This window comes from Balaenoptera acutorostrata, chromosome 16, assembly GCF_949987535.1.
Source record: "Balaenoptera acutorostrata chromosome 16, mBalAcu1.1, whole genome shotgun sequence".
NCBI lineage: Eukaryota > Metazoa > Chordata > Mammalia > Artiodactyla > Balaenopteridae > Balaenoptera > Balaenoptera acutorostrata.
The window spans coordinates 18,253,797-18,270,435 of NC_080079.1; the positions used below are offsets into that span (position 1 = coordinate 18,253,797).

General features: G+C 44.7%; 1 protein-coding gene across 2 annotated transcripts in view; it reads left to right on the forward strand.

Moving 5' to 3' along the window:
* Positions 1-227: 227 nt before the first annotated feature.
* The window catches only part of GPAM (glycerol-3-phosphate acyltransferase, mitochondrial), a 69,005-nt gene continuing 52,593 nt past the window's right edge, over positions 228-16,639 (forward strand). For both annotated transcript variants that reach the window (XM_057531048.1, XM_007173085.3), the window contains exon 1: positions 228-433. The gene's annotated coding sequence lies outside the window, so the exon portion shown is untranslated. The remainder of the gene's footprint in view (positions 434-16,639) is intronic.

Here is a 16,639-nt window from a genome sequence, read left to right on the forward strand (position 1 = left end):
GTCAGAAAATCCCGCCAGGCAAAGCCAAGAAGACACCAGCGGCAGCATCATTAAATTATAACAAGCCCTGAAACTCAGACTCAGCCCCGGGTCTGTTTGCCTTTGCGGTCAGGAGGAAGCGTGTGATTGGCTGGCTGAGCTCGGCCTAGAAGGCCTTATCTCTGACTGGTTATTATTTGATTAAAGAGGGCTTCCTCCTCCTGTGGTGTTTCGACACTGTGCTGGGAGAGTTGCTGCTGCCTGGGGACTTTTTCTGAGGTTACTACCGAGCACCCAAAGTCCTTCAGTCTTTGGCCATACAAACAAGCACCCCGAAGAGATTTTCATTCATCCCCACACTCAGGCTGGGGCTGTTTTCTCCAGAGTCTCCATCAGCTTTGCTAATCAACTGGTTGGAAATAATTCCTCAAACAGCACAAAGTCAAGGATACAGGTATTAAAAAAATTTTTTTTCTGGGGATGTTGGTCTAATTTCTTAAGATGTCAAGACATTAGAAAAGGGGGTGGGGAAAGGGCTGGGGCAGTAAACTGGAAAGCAGGAAAGGCAGAGAAAGCGGAGGAAGGAAGTGGAAGGAAAGAGAACTCAGAATCTTGGAATTCTACAGAAAGGCAGAGCCAAGGAATGAGCTGTCTGCAGCTGGAGAGAGGTGTAAGCGCGATCGTGAGGTATCGTTCGGGTCTGCGTGTTTTGCCCCCATGAAATCCTTCCCCAGGTCTAGCTGCCCCCTTGGTCTCCTTGTCATCCTTCCCGCTGGCTCAGAACCCCAAAGTCCTGAGAGGGTTCTGCACACTTTATGAGAAATCCAGTTGCTTCAGCTTGAAACGTTGTCAAGTCTGATCCTCAAAGCCCTGCTTGGTGGTACCAATGCTCGTGCTGTTGGCATCAGAGAAGGAAGAGTGGGACCAAGCTCGTTGCTTAGGAGAATTTGTCTCCCACTTTGTCTGGGATCTGCACCTGATGTGACTCGGCCATTCTCATCCTTATTATAGTCCCACCTCGGTGGTGTTTTTTGAGCTTGAGGTGGGCAGACAGAGCTTGATGTCAAAGGACTTCCTTGCTACGGATGAAAGCTGGGCTCCTTGTGGTGCCAACAGGGTCTTCATCACTTGGAATGAAGGTGAAAGGGAGATGAAAGTATGGATTCCGTCCTCTCTAATTGTTAGGTTTAGCTGGAGGTGGTTGAGGAGGGGAGGATATGATACAAGAATAAGAAAAACGATTTTATTTTGGCATTAACTGGAAAAGAATACTTTTATGCTACATGGCTATTCTTAAAACTGATTTTTCCCTATGCATTTTAGGTTAAGAAATAGCCATGCCAACTGCATTTCCTTTCTCTAGTCTTGGTGGCTGTCTTAATCTCCAAATGTTTCCATCTGTGTTGTCTTAATTCTTGAGTGTTTGTATCCGGACTGTGCCTGCTTTGTTAGCTGCAGCAGGATGCTATCAAGGCTTTGTCTCACAAAACTGCTCCACAGGATGGAAGATCGTTCTTCTTGCTGACTGCTTCGTGGTTCCCAGGGAGTTTTCTCTACTGAGGCCCTATTGGATTTCTTGAGACTCTTCAGAGTAATTGGCCTGAGAAGTTCATCAAAGTGAATCCTGCTTCCCCCTCATAATTTTAAGGGAAATATCAAGAGGTAGAGGATAAGCCTAGTACACGGAGTTATGCTTCCTGGACCCTGATCTAGCACCTGGCTTGGCAAGACCGGGCACCTGCCCGGGGACACCGGCTCTGAGCTGTCCTCTGTTCTAGAGCGATCCCTCTCCTGCTCCTCCTCTCTCCCAGATGTCCTGGGCATCTGGTTCTAGAACATCACAGCCCCAAAAACCTAAGCCAAGGCCCACAGGTTAAGGGAATCTCCCTAGTCTGCCAATCTTGGTTAGAAGAGTAGTGCAGCATGGGGGAAGGGTCATTCAGATCCATTGCTGAAGTTTGCTTTTTCAACTTGTTATTTAAATTGTCTAAGCCCCAATTTCCTCCTCTGTGAAACAGGTATAATACTTCTCTCATGGGGTTACTTTGCGAATAGAGATTCTGCTTTCAATAAATAGCGGTGTGTGCCTACTGTGCGCGAGGCGTTGGGATATAGTGGAGAATGAGGCAGAGAAAGCTCCCTGCCCTCCTGGAGGTTACAGTTAAATGGGGTGGGGCGTGATAGGCAGTAAAAAAATCACACAAATAAATAGGTCATCCCCATCTGTGGCGAGAAAAAGAACAAAGGACCTGATCTGGATGGGGGTGGAAAGCTAGTCAAGAAAGCCCTCTTTGAAGAACTGAATGATTCCTAAGACTGCGTCGCTGCTCTCTGGTGTTTTATGACTCCTTGACCCAGAGCAGGATGGAGCCAGATCAAACGGGAACCTCCTAAATCCCTGTCCAGGGCTCTTCTACCCAACTGCCTCCACTGCTGGAGAGAGGCTGGGCCCAAACTCAGGGAGGGCAGGAGGAAGAATTGGCCGATTCTGTCTCCTAGAATCCCTTTTCTCCAGCGCCTTCCTCCTACTCCCCAGCTGGAACCCAGTATCCTCACTCCCCTGGGATCGTTTCTATCAGATGAAAATCCCTAACTCCTTCCCAGGGACGCTGGGGTGGGAGGGGCCAGATAACAGGCTCTCTGTGTCTTTCTCCCCCAGTTTCCTACACGTCCGTCCTGGATGACTAACCTACCTTGGGGCGGTCATCTCTGGTGGTGAAATTCCACGTGCAAGCAGGCTGGGAGGAGAGCAGGGAGCCGAGGATTTGGGGGTGGGCTCATCATCTTCTCTGGCTGCCCATGAGTGTGCCCAAGGCTGCCCCCGTCCTCACCCACTCAGCCTCCCAGGAGCACCGTATTCCTTTCGCACTGCACACAGTGTCTTTTGTGAGCCTTCTGGCTGGGGCTTCAGTGATGGCTCTTGTAAGGAGCTGGTTAGCATTTTTTCCAGACAAAGCCAGAAGTTCTGGGAGGTGATGGGGAGGTTAAACCTGCGGAGAGTGATGAAAGGAAATGGTCAGTCTCAGGCTCCTGAAAGAACAGTGTCAGCATTTTCAATTCTCTCCCACCTTCCCCGTGGGGGACCCTGTCCCCGTGACCCTCAGAGGCATATCAATTCTCCCTCCGTCTCCTCTTCCTTAGCTGGGGCCTCACTCTTTTGCCTTCAGCTGTCTGCTAGCCAGCCCCCACCTGTTGCTTGCTTGCCACAGTAAAGCTTAGTAGGACCTCCCAGGTTCATCAGTGTTTTAGCCAGTGATGCCTGAAGGGAGCAGTCATGGTGGGAAGACAGGCAGTAGGATTGATACCCCAAGGCACATAACTGTCTTCCCCTGAATTCAGGATTTAAAATCCTCTGTTTGGTGGGAGAGTCACAGAGGATTGGATGGTGTGAAAGGAACAGAGATGCCATGCCATAAACAATACACTACACAAGACCATTTCCAGCAAGACTTTGAATAGCGAGTAGTACCCCAAAGCAAATTCTCCCCAATAGGTCGTAAGAGGAAAATGGCAGGATATTTGCAATGGGAAACTCACTCTCACCATTCAGTTCCCAGAACCCTCAGCCTTGCTAATCCCACCAAGGTGGAGCTCAGTTCTCCAGCTGCAGAGCTGCATTTCAGATGTTTAATGGGGCTCTGGTTGTCACACTGAGCTGGCTAATGAAAACGCTCCATCATCACTCCTGGGCTCCTGAGTCCTCTCCCCACCCCGTGTCCTCCCCTTGCCTCAGCGCGCTTGCTCGGTGAGCTTTGCATTTGGCCTGCACCCAGTGCCCGGTGGGGATGGCAGGATGTTTAGCTGAGGCTGGCTCTGTTTATTGTGCTTCAACATCCTGCCAAAAATCAGAGTGGCTCAAAAAAAAAAAAAAAGACACCCAAAATGAGCCTTGAAAGAAAGCAACATCCATTTCCCTGTGGGCTGGACTTTCTCTGCAGGGAAGGGGTACTTGCTGTGGAACTGAACCCTGGTGTCTCCTGGTAACTGTGTCGGTGATGTTTTTTTTGACTCAGTTCCAGAAAGTGACTCTGAGGAACGAGGGCCTGGGAAAAGTGAAAACCCTGGGACTGAGAACTCTCCTCGGACTTGGCAGTGGGGAGACGGGAGGATCAAGCAGCAAGCAGGCAGGAGGCTGGCTTCTCCACACCCTCAGCCCTGCCGCTGCTCAGACAGCTGCTCAGACGTAGGCAGCAGAGCTGAGCCTTGGCTCAGTGGTCCCCTGGTACCTTCCTGGGGCAGCAACAGTCCTAACTCCCATCAAGCTCCCCTTGGGGCACACTTTAATTATCTTGTGGGCGGATGTTCAGGGTGAGCCTGCCAGGTAGGATGGAGGTGCGGCCCCCTCCCACTACACCAGGCAGAAACTGCATGCATGATTAGGTAATAGAAAATGTGCCTTCTAATCCTCAGATCATATGGGTCCTGGAAGCAGCACTGTGTGTCCCTTGCGCTTTGCCATTGCTCCTTCGAATGCCCGCTTGCTACACCACCACGTCTAATTAGCTCTGTGACTCAGGGCAACAAGACACAGACACTACTCTCAAGGAACTTAAAGCCCAGTGGAAGAGACGGGTAATTAAACAAGCAATGTACTGTAGCATTACCGCGTGGAGGGTGCCTCAATAGAGCAGTGGTTTATTCTCAGGGCAACTTCTGTGCCCCCATTTCTACCCCTCACCCCTGCTTATCCTTGGCCTGGAATATCTTCTCCATTCAACCTGGGTCTCGAGTCTAATTCTTCTCCACACAACTCCAGTGGCTACTCACAGTACCCAGATTCCACACTGCAGATAGGTGCTGGTCTATGAGGTTTTTCCAGTCTCTGGTGACATAAGAACTAAGGACAAAGTAGCACGTCTTTAAGATGGCTATGGGTATTCAATTTGAGAAACTTCCCCTTGTTCTGAGAGTCTGTCCATCCTGCTTGTTGGGTTGTTAAAACATTCTTTCTTTATTAAATGATGTTGTTTGTAGATTGTCAATTTCTGTTGAGTTTAATTTTAATATTATGACTGGGCAGAATAAAAAAGTGATAGCTCAAGGTCTGGGAATCATTGCCCATCAAGCTGCTCATCCCTGAAATTAGCACCCATGTCCAGACCCAAGCAGGAGCCCCTGGGGTGTCTTTCTTAGTATCTGATTTTCCAGTCTGCAGCAGAGTGGCAGAGCTGATATATTCAAATTCCACTCACTTCCCCAAGACATTTAGCTGCCTGTGGCAGCCAAATCCTTAAATAGACACTACTGTTTTCTTGGCATCCCAGGCTCCTGTATGTTTAATGCCTTGAATATCCGATTTCTGGGCCAAACTCATGAAAATCTAAAGGGGAATTATCTGTCTCAGAAAGCAGTTGCAATGGAAATAAAAGCCATTAGTACTCAGTGTTATCAGGATGTTTAATTTTTCATTGAAATTTCAAGATAAAAGTCCATCTTCAGAGTTGTGTTAACTGAGATCTCCAGCTTCCACTGAGAGGCAGCTTAGAGACTGCTGGAAAAGATGCCAGTACCCTGGCTCAGGGTAGCCTTTTGGGGGCCCTCTGTTTACCTTCTCAGGTTAGGGGACCTCGGGGTCAAAGCATCTCCTCTGGTTAAGTGAAGTCCATATTGCATCTGGTTACCCTGTCATTCTAGGTGTGATCTAGGGCATTGGAAGTCCCCCATGAAGCTTGATGGATAAAAGAAAATGTCCCCCAGGCAAACCAAATCCTGATGACACAAGTGGTAAAGTCCAAATTCTTGGGCTGAAGTTGAGTGTTTGTGTTAAAAGTTGTTTAAAATGAGTGAATCATACTGGGCTTAGTATGATTTAGGCTGTAAAACCTAATACAGTGCACAAGACATAGTGGGAGCTCAATAAAATAGGATAAATGAGGGTTTTGTTTTACCCTCATTTAGCTGTAAGGAGGGTTTTGTTTTACCCATTTTGCAATGTTGGCTTTGCTCTGTGATGGCGGTTGCAAAGGAGACCCTCATGTTTGGACTGAGTACTTCTTGGGGTCAAGGATATAACTTATGTGTGATGTTAGTGGACACCTCTTCTCCTTCTGCCCATCTCTCCCCTGGGACCCAACGCATCTCTTGGCACATAAGAGGCCCAAAAATTGTTGGTGGCAACAATGGCAATACAAAGGACTAATATGTTTTAGAGAGAATCAGTTTCTGGCAATATCTACTTGACCTAATATGACCACCCAATCATTAATATTTTTAGCTTGCCTATTTAACTATTAAAAGAAAATTCTTTCTTTGACTTGATCCTTGTGTTTGGTTTGCAACCCTAAGGAAAGGAAGGAGTGGGAGTGTGAAGCTGGTGGCAGCAAAGGCCTCTAGGTGAGCACTCTGTGTTCTGAGTCTTGGTCTCCTAGTTCCAGAACCTCCCTTGGCTGCTTATTCAGGGGATGATCCAGACTGAAGAGCGACAGTCTTGGTCCTTTTGAACCTGTGGAATTGTGTTTGGTTTGCCTGGGCCATTATGCCAACATGGTCTTTCCTTCCCACTGAACCCATCCCTCTTATGGCAGGCAGCCTTCTGGCTGGCTAGCCTTGAGGTCTGGCAAGAACCGTTGTAGAAGGCTTCAGGGGATGTCATCAACCAGTTGCTGATGTATGAACCTGGGCAAGTCTCCTTATCTCTCTGGGTCATGGCTTCCTCGTGAAACATGCTGGATTAGATCAGAATTTCTCGACCTCGGCACATTATGGGTCATGATTCTTTGTTGTGGTGCTGTCCTGTGCATTGTAGGATGGTTAACAGCACCCTGGCCTCTACCCACTGGATACCAGTGGCACTCCTCTCCTTTTGTGACAACAAAGCATTTCTCCAGACATTTCCAAATGTCCCCTGGGGAGCAAAATCACCCCCAGCTGAGAGCTGTTGGATCAGATGATACCTATGTTTGAGAAACCACATTAGGAGTTGTTCTTTTATCTTATTTTATTGAGCTCCCACTGTGTGTTGTGCACTGTATTAGGTTTTACAGCCTAAATATTTTTTATAGATATTCTATTGAGAGAGTGCCATCTACTTCATGAAAAGCTGAATTAGATTAGTACGGTATCTACACAGGCATTGAGGTAAAGTGTGAAAAGAAGAGCTAGAATTCCTGTTTGGATTCTTGCTAGCGTCATCTGTAAAACAGCAACGTTATACATTGTTGTGAGGACCTAATGCTCAGTGTATATAAAAGCACATAGATCATAGTAGACACTCAGTAGTTAAACTCATTCCCCTTTTCTCTCCCCCAACCCTGAGAGAATCAGATCTGTACAAACCAGTTACTTTGCCAGCCTTGCTCTGCTGTTTCTGGGAATCTATGCTTATCCCACCATGTGCCCACAAACTCCTCCCTGTCAAGCTGACGCTGATATGTCATCTCAAAAATAAATCTTCAACTCTTTGTTTTGAGGGGAGCCCCAGATCTCTTGTACCACCAGATTGTTGACTTGGTCCATCCTTAAAGGGATTGCCTCTCCCTAGCAAAGAAAAAGATTCTCCAATAACCAGAGATTTGCAGATGCCACTGTTTCATGCTGGCTTGAGCACAAAAATGACAATAAGGAATTGAGGATGAGGGAACTCCCACTTTGTGGGTTATCAGCACTGCTCCTCCTGGGGCATGGACTGGGCTGTGGGTTTTATCATCTCTCCTGGGTTCTAAGTGTCTCAAGGGCAAAGGCCATGCGCTGAACATCCATGGCAGGTCCTACACTATCTCCTCCAGGCAAAACATCTTGGTATTTTGTAGCCTGACCCAGCGAAAGCCATCACGGTACAGTAATAAAAAGTTAGAGCAGGGACTTCCCTGGTGGCGCAGTGGTTAAGAATCTGCCTGCCAATGCAGGGGACACGGGTTTGAGCCCTGGTCCGGGGATATCCCACATGCCGCGGAGCAACTAAGCCCGTGAGCCACAACTACTGAAGCCTATGAGCCACAACTACTGAAGCCCGCGTGCCACAACTACTGAAACCCACGTGCCTAGAGCCTGTGGTCCGCAACAAGAGAAACCACCGCAATGAGAAGCCTGCGCACCACAACGAAGAGTAGCCCCTGCTGACCGCAACTAGAGAAAGCCCGCATGCAGCAATGAAGACCCAACACAGCCAAAAATAAAATTAATTAATTAATTAATTAATTAAAAGAAATTAGTTAAGGCAAGGGAGTTTGAATCTGCATTTTTCTCTCTGGTCAGACTCTGACCAGGGGCTACAGGGCTCATGAAGGCAGTGTAGTTCTCAGGAAAAAAAAAAGAGAAAAAAAGGTTCAGGCTCAAATCCCAGCTTTGCCACTTACTCTCTGATTGACCTTGGGAAATTTATGTCACCTCCCTGAACTTCAGCTGTCATATCTGTGAGTCTGCAATCACAAGGGTTCCTCCTCATGAGGAATTAAATATTAGAACACATGGAAAGCACATGGCACAATTCTGGTAAAATACTAAGTGTTCAATAGAAATCAATTTTTATTAATAATATAAACGATCTGAAATAGTGGCTATTAACAACAATAAATATAGTAGATGTTCAACAGACAACAAAAAGATGGACGTCTGGGTGGATGAAAAGGTATGAAATTGACTCATTGTGTTACTGATAAGAAAATAGGCTCAGAAAAAGGAAGCGAGTGGCGAGGGGTACCCAGGACATCATTGCTGGTTAAGGCAGAGCTGGGTCAGATGTTGCATCTCTAGATGCTGGTTCTACCATGCTGGGGCTGCCTTCCTGTGTTAGAGGGAAAAAAAATAACAACACTTGTTAAAGATGGCAAGGCAGGCTTTACTTGGGACCACTGCAATGGGTTTTTATAGTGGGGGTGAGAGATTGGGCTCAACTCCAAGTACAGCCTGGGCAAGTGAGGATTTATAGCTAAGGGGCAGGTTGGGGGTCAGTGGGTGGAAAATTACCAAGAAGAAACATCATGGGTGAGGGGGATTCTGGGTAAACTGACCCAACAGGATTCTTTGCTGAAGTCTCGGGTGTCAGATATCACCTGGGGGATGACAGAGGATAAGGAACCCAATCAGATATCAAAGATGGGGACTCTGGTGAAACTGACTTAGCAGCGTTCTTACAAAAACTGGATTTTACAAGAAAGCACACACATGGGCCTCGGAAAAGCTTCAGGAGCCTGACTGAGGTTTGAATCTTTGTCACTATTCAAACATTTAAAGCCCATGTTTAGAAAACTGCATACAGATTGAGGAAAATGCACCTCTTGGTTTAAGAGCCACATGCTGTTTCCAGAGGGACAGTTTCTTCAGGGTAAGAGAGAAATGAGTATTTTGTCTACAGTGTTTCTAATGCCCTAGGGCTGCCTGAGAGAAAAACAGGGCAGGGAGGAGGTCTTGCCCCCAAGACTCCAGCATAGCCAAGCGCTATAGAAACCACCTTTGTCCCTACCTCCCATCTTCCCAAAGTTCAGCCCTTACCCTGCAGCCCAGGCTCAAGGGACTGGTGAGTTGATCTTTCGCGTTAATGCTGATATTCAGTCTCGAGAGCCACTCTGATTAAACACCTGGGCACCAATATGTTCACCTTCTCAATGAGGCTGCGGGAGATTTCTCTGGGCTGGCTCTGACCTGTGATTCATGTCTTGTCTTTCACCTCTTGCCAACAAACTCATACCTCTGCTTGAGAAGAAAAGACTGAAGTTTTCAGGCTCAGTGGTTGAGAGAGGAAGAGTTTTAATAGTCACAGTGTCTCGGGATACTTTATCCTTCAATCTTGCCTATCTTGGGCCTGCTTGGGATGGAGGGTATGTGTGGTCTATTAGGGTGTTGGCAGGTGAAATCACGGATAATTACAATATGAATGGAAACTTGGTTCAAACAGAATACCATATTTGCATCAAACTCTCCTGTGGTCTCAGTGATGGTTATATTAGTTGAGAAGTTGAAGAAGTAGAGTCATAACTCTTACCAGAACTCCATCGCCTATTTTGCCTTTTTAAACTTAGTTTATCCACCTGCTGTCTTTCTTATTTGAAGGGCGCGCATTTTAATGCTTTTCTTTTACTCCCCTCCTCCTGTTTTGTTTAACCCCCTTCTAGCAAAGCACAGATAGAATGATGATTTAAAGGAGGGATCTGCAAATTATGGCCCCTGGGCCAAATCCTGCCCACTGCTTGTAAATAAATAGAGTTGTACTGGCACACTGCCAGGCCCCTTTGTACGTGTATTGTCGTGGTTGCTTTCCACAACGGAGTTGAGGAGTTGCAACGGAGACCATGTGGCTCATAAAGCCTTAAATATTTACTATCTGGCCCTTTATGGAAAAAAGCGTGCTGACTCCTGATTTAGAGTGTAATGTGGGAGTTAAACATACCTCGGTTCAAATCAGGTCTTGGTTACTTTCTTGCTTTGACATTGGAAAAGCCATATAAACTCTCTGAAACCTAATCTGTACTGTGGGGATAAGAAATACCTACCTTGGAGGGTTGCTGTGAGAATTCAGTGAGAGAGTATTTGCGGCCCTGTGCCTGGTACAGAGGAAAGGCTCAATAAATGTAGCTATTATGATGATCATTCATTCCTTTACCCACCAAATGTATTTCTACTGCTTTCCCTCTGCTAAGCCTGGGGGGCTGCAGCAGTGATCAAGACATAGACGATCCCCGCTCTCATGGAGCTTACAGTCTAATGGGGAAGACTGACAATAGGAAGAAAATAAATCAAGAGATTACTTTCAGACAGTGATAAGTGCTATAAATAAAATAGGACAGTATGAAGGAAAGTGCCAAAGCAGGGGACAGAAATTTGCTAACTGAGCTCAGACTGAAACATGAGAATGAGTCAGCCATGCAAATATCTAGAGAAGGAATGTTCCTGGCAGAGAGGACAATAAATACAGAAGCCCTGAGCCAGGGGTGAGCTTGGGATGGTCCAAGAACAAGGAGATGGCCTTGGGGACTGGGGCGGAGTGGAGGTTTTGGGGTGGGGGAGACGGTAGAAGACACGGGAACAGAGGTCAGCACGGGTAAGAGCATGTCACCGCTCACAGATCCTGAGAAGATGTTTGACTTTTAGAGGCAGGGATGCAATGTAAGATCATAATGGGGCAGAAATGTAACTGGGTCCTTGGCCTCATTCTATGACCTTTGTTGTAAATATATTATTCTTCCTCTTTGGTCTCTGGCATTCATCACTGTCGGAAATAGGAGATGAGTAGGGGCTCTAGTGAGCCCTAGTCAAAGTGCCAAGCCCATCACATGGCCCCAGCAGGACACCTCCGCCTCACTTGGGCTTTCTCCTTACAGTACCCCCGGCTCACCAAAAAAAAAAAGTCTTCTGGCCAATGCCATTACCTCTTTGAAATCATTCTTTATCGGGGGAGACTTTAATGCTTCTCCAGGTGGAGCACTTAAGGTAAAAATCAGTTAATGTAATCTTAAAACCCCCTAATAAATTTCCCGCAACTTAAGACAACCAGATAATCATTTTGTCCCTAGGGTCACTCAAAATTCACAGCTCAATTCCCATAATTAGCATTTCTTTTGTATCTCAGTCATTGAACAGGGGGTGAAGAGCCCCAGTGATAATATTTTACCTGTCTGAGGTTTAAAAGAAAGCTTTGATACAATCAGATAAACTGCCTCCAGAGTTGTGAATAATTATAGCCATACGGTAAGTTCCAGTTCCAAGCAGTGTGCATACTTTGCTCACTTAAAGGTAAAAGTGTACATTTAGTTTATCAACTTTGATCCATTTGGGGTGACTCCTCCTCCCCCTCGTGTTCTCCTCTTCATTCTCCTCCTCTTTCATCACCTTTATCCTCACCAGAACCCCTTATTTATCAACCCCCTTGGCTAACAGTAATTAATACTTCCTTTACAATGTGCAAGTATGTGTTTCTGTCTCATTTTGTTTCAGACATTCTCAAAAGAACAAGATCCAAAGGTGGCTCTCTTCCAAGCCATGCTTTCAAACACTGATTCTTAATCTGGGGTCCATGAATGATCATGGGGGGGGCGGTTATGAGCCCCCTGAAATGGAATGCAAACTTTTACATGTACATTTTTTTTTTAATCAGGAGGAAGTCTAGAGTTTCATTACACTCTCAAAGTGTTCCCTGATTCCAAAAAGTTAGGAACTACTGCTTTAAAGACTTTACTGACTCAATCTATAACATGGTTATCAAAGGAAAATTCTAGAAATTTTCTAACTGGAAAAGGAACATTTGTTGAGTTGGAGCTGGGCAAGCCTGTGATTCTCAAAGACCACATTTATCACTTATGACCTGTGAAAGCAAAGGGGATTGATGGTTGTTGGGTCAAATGCAGCCTTCCTTTTAGAGGACTACACATTCTCCTGGGGATTCTTATCATGACTGCAAACATTATATAGTTCCCACTATGCACCAGGCACTGTCCTAGAGCCTTATATATTTTAACTCTTAATCCTCACATTAACCCTATAAAGTATGTACTATTATTAGACTTATTTTGCAGATGAGGAAAATGGGGCACACACAGATTAAAACCATAGATTGAGTTTTATACTCAACATTCCAAGACCCTTCACAGTTCTGCATAATATAGTTTGTCCAGCTGTAATTAATGGCTCAGAATAATTATCATTTTGGATGTGTCTGAATGGCAGCCATGTTGTAAAATCGTGAAGCACATGCCTGATTAATAACAGGATTCCTATTTGTGCCACGTTTGGTTTTGTGAATAAGAACAGATTGCATGTCACATGCAGAAGAGAATCAGCTGACTATACTGCTTAATTTGAATTTGGCTAAGAGTCACCGTGGTTTATAAAGTGAGGTTATTGACCAAGTAGATAATTTTATTATTGTAACTATTATTTTTTTTAACATCTTTATTGGAGTATAATTGCTTTACAATGGTGTGTTACTTTCTGCTTTATAACAAAGTGAATCAGTTATACATATACATCTATGCCCATATCTCCTCCCTCTTGCATCTCCCTCCCACTCTCCCTATCCCACCCCTCTAGGTGGTCACAAAGCACCCAGCTGATCTCCCTGTGCTATGCGGCTGCTTCCCACTAGCTATCTATTCTACATTTGGTAGTGTATGTATGTCAATGCCACTCTCTCACTTCGTCCCAGCTTACCCTTCCCCCTCCCCATGTCCTTGAGTCCATTCTCTACATCTGCGTCTTTATTTCTGTCCTGCCCCTAGGTTCTTCAGAACCATTTTTTTGTTTGTTGTTTTTTAGATTCCATATATATGTGTTAGCATACGTTATTCGTTTTTCTCTTTCTGACTTACTTCACTCTGTATGACAGACTCTAGGTCCATCCACACAATTTGTTTTAAGAGTTTTCTTTTTGGTGGGGGTGGGTAGGAGGCTTTATTCTTTTGGCAGATCCTCTCAGTCATTATAGATATTGCTGCACTGTTAATCAAAAATATATGCTTCTCTGTAAAGCATTAAAAAAAAAAAACAAATCCAAGGATGAGATGGCTGAGGTCTCAGCTCAAGTGTCTCCAAATACATTGTTGTCCATTCCCTGACCTTTCCGTGTGTTACAGCTGATTCACTTTGTTAGAAAGCAGAAACTAACACACCATTGTAAAGCAATTATACTCCAAAAAGATGTTAAAACAAACAAACAAACAAAAAAACAAATTGTGATGGGCGATGAAAAGTGGATACTGTACAATAATGTGGAATGGAAGAGATTGTGGGGCAAGTGAAATGAACCACCACCAACCATAACAAAGGCTGGTCTTCATCCAAAGATGGTGATGTTGTGTATATGGTGGGATTGGAAGGGAGTCTTCTTACGAGCTCCTTCCGGAAAACCAAACGATTAATTCCAACAAGTACCACTCCCAATTAGACCAACTGAAAGTGGCACTCGACGAAAAGCGTCCAGAATTAGTCAACAGAAAACGCATGATCTTCCATCAGGATAATGCAAGACCGCATGTTTCTTTGATGATCAGGCAAAAGCTGTTACACCTTGCCTGGGAAATTCTGATTCATCGCTTTATTCACCAGACATTGTACCTTTGGATTTCCATTTATTTCAGTCTTTACCAAATTCTCTTAATGGAAAAAAATTCAATTCCCTGGAAGACTGTAAAAGGTACCTGGAACAGTTCTTTGCTCAAAAAAGATAAAAAGTTTTGGGAAGATGGAATTATGAAGTTGCCTGAAAAGTGGCAGAAGGTAGTGGAACAAAAGAGTGAATATGTTGTTCAATGAAGTTCTTGGTGAAAATGAAAAATGTGTCTTATATTTTTACTTAAAAACCAAAGGCACTTTTTGGACAACCCAATATCATCAACAGCTAATGAGCAGGTGGCCTAGAAATTTAGACAGACTATTCTTAAGAAAATCACTTATAAATAATCTGTAGAAAAACCAACATTGTGGATATTAAGGTTTGTGTAATCCCACCCATAGCCTATAGTGGTTACTAGGAATTCTACAATTCATGTATGTGGGCTAAATTTACAGATAGAGGTGAAGTAGGAACACTGGACCAGAACAGAAAGCCTCTGGAAAAAGTAACTGTAAAATAATTTGATAAAGGGGAAAATGTTTTGCCATCTCCTAAGCAGAATTGGATACGCAACAGGAACAGGTGAGGTGTAAGTCATCCTAACTGAGTGAAGGGTCAGACTTAATCCCCCTGCAAGACAGCGGAATAACAAAGCGGGGTTGGGAGAGAGGATTGCACCCTGTGACCCTCAATTATGGAAAGCCTGTTTTCTAATATCTTACCTTCATGTTGGAGGTCATCCTTGTAATAAATTTCAAATATTTTATGGAATAATATGATGAGGACCATCAGAAAATATTTGGTTAAGCAGTCAGGGGCTTCCCTGGTGGCGCAGTGGTTGAGAATCTGCCTGCTAATGCAGGAGACACGGGTTCGAGCCCTGGTCTGGGAAGATCCCACATGCCACGGAGCAGCTGGGCCCGTGAGCCACAATTGCTGAGCCTGCGCGTCTGGAGCCTGTGCCCCGCAACGGGAGGGGCCGCGATAGTGAAAGGCCCGCGCACCGCGATGAAGAGCGGTCCCCGCACCGCAATGAAGAGTGGCCCCCGCTTGCCGCAACTGGAGAAAGCCCTCGCACGAACCGAAGACCCAACACAGCCAAAAATAAATAAATAAATAAATAAAGTAGTTATAAAATTAAAAAAAAATGATAGGACGTTTAATGACTTTAGCATGCTAATGTGCATTAAAAAAAAAAACAAAAAAACCGCAGTCAGCTGCATCATGCTTATTCAGGTTTCACTTTATATCAGGCAATTTAGAAATTGGAAACTGGGTTGATAACACTCTTTGGAAAAATTTTCTTTTGGGAAATCTGTAAGTTAAAAGCCAGAGACAGTTTTAAGGAGTAGGTTTAGAATACCCAGGAGAATAATTTTCCAAAAGAAAATCTTAGAGCTTCTATGTCCCCAAAAGTAATGAAAGTAAATTTATTTCAAAGTATTCTAAAAATGAGCCTCAGCTGAACTTCTATTGATCTTCCTTTCAATTAGACTTAATAAGTAAGTTTCTAGCTTACTTTGAACTCATTAGAAAAAGAATAAATGCAGAGTAAGCCCGTTTCTCCTTGTCCCCTTCATGAAACTTTTTTTCTTTTTTGACAAAGACTGATTCTGAGGGAAGAAAAATAAAAATAAGTCTGTCTCCAGCCATGTCTAGCTTTCCCTTTCAAGTATTTTCAAATTCCTTCCTTCAAGTGTATTGGGCACTAGTGTGCTTTGCCTTGTTCTTAATTGTGGCGTTCTTATCCATTGTGGACCACCTCCCGCTGTGTTGCTGGTTACCACTGGAGAGTTGGGCCCCTGTTCTCCCTTGTATTATGTTCTTCCCTCTACTCTGGCTCAGGAAGTTGGGGTGGGAGTGGAATGGGAAATCTGCTTCCTATCTCCCTGTCAAGCTTGGATACATGCCTTCCCCAAGACCCGTGAGTCCTGAGCACCCAAAACTCTAGGTTCATATATCTCTCCTTGAATACTTCTGTTCCTAGAGCTACCCTTGTCCAGGACTCTTGACCGTTGTCATAGCCATTCACACCCTCCTTTGTTAATTGTTAATTAATCATGTTGTATTTAGACATTTGACAAATAGATCTTAAGAATCTGTATTGTACAAGGTACTGTTAGGTGCTAGGAATACAAAGGAAAGGAATGGGAGAAATCAAGATGGACATTCAAGAGGGAGAGGCAGATCTTAAATGGCTAATTCTACAATTAATTAATAGTCAATTATAATTGTGATAAGTCCCCTGGGGAAGAAGCATATGATATGGGGCCTGCCTTAGTCTGAGGGTCAAAAAGTTTTTCATGAGGAGGTGAGATCTGAGCTACGTTATGAAGCATGAGTTGGAGAGAAAAAAGGGTTATGTTCTCTCTGCTGACAGAGAAAGCAGTTTGTGCAATGGAAGAGTAGAGCCCGTTTTTCTTGGGGATTGAAAGAAAGAAAGGGTGACTGAAGTTGGAGAAAAAGAGGGCAAGTGGGAGGAGATGAGGGTGATGAGATTAACAAGGGTGGAATGTGCCAGGCATTGGCAGTTCTAAAAACTATAAGGAATAATTGAAAAGATTTTAATCGGTTAAAAATCGGGGATCAGGCAGAGAAATGGGGGTGTTTGACATCGTCAGTGTTGTACTTTCAAATGTTCATCCTGGCTGATATGTGGGGTGTTTGGGAGGGTGGTGG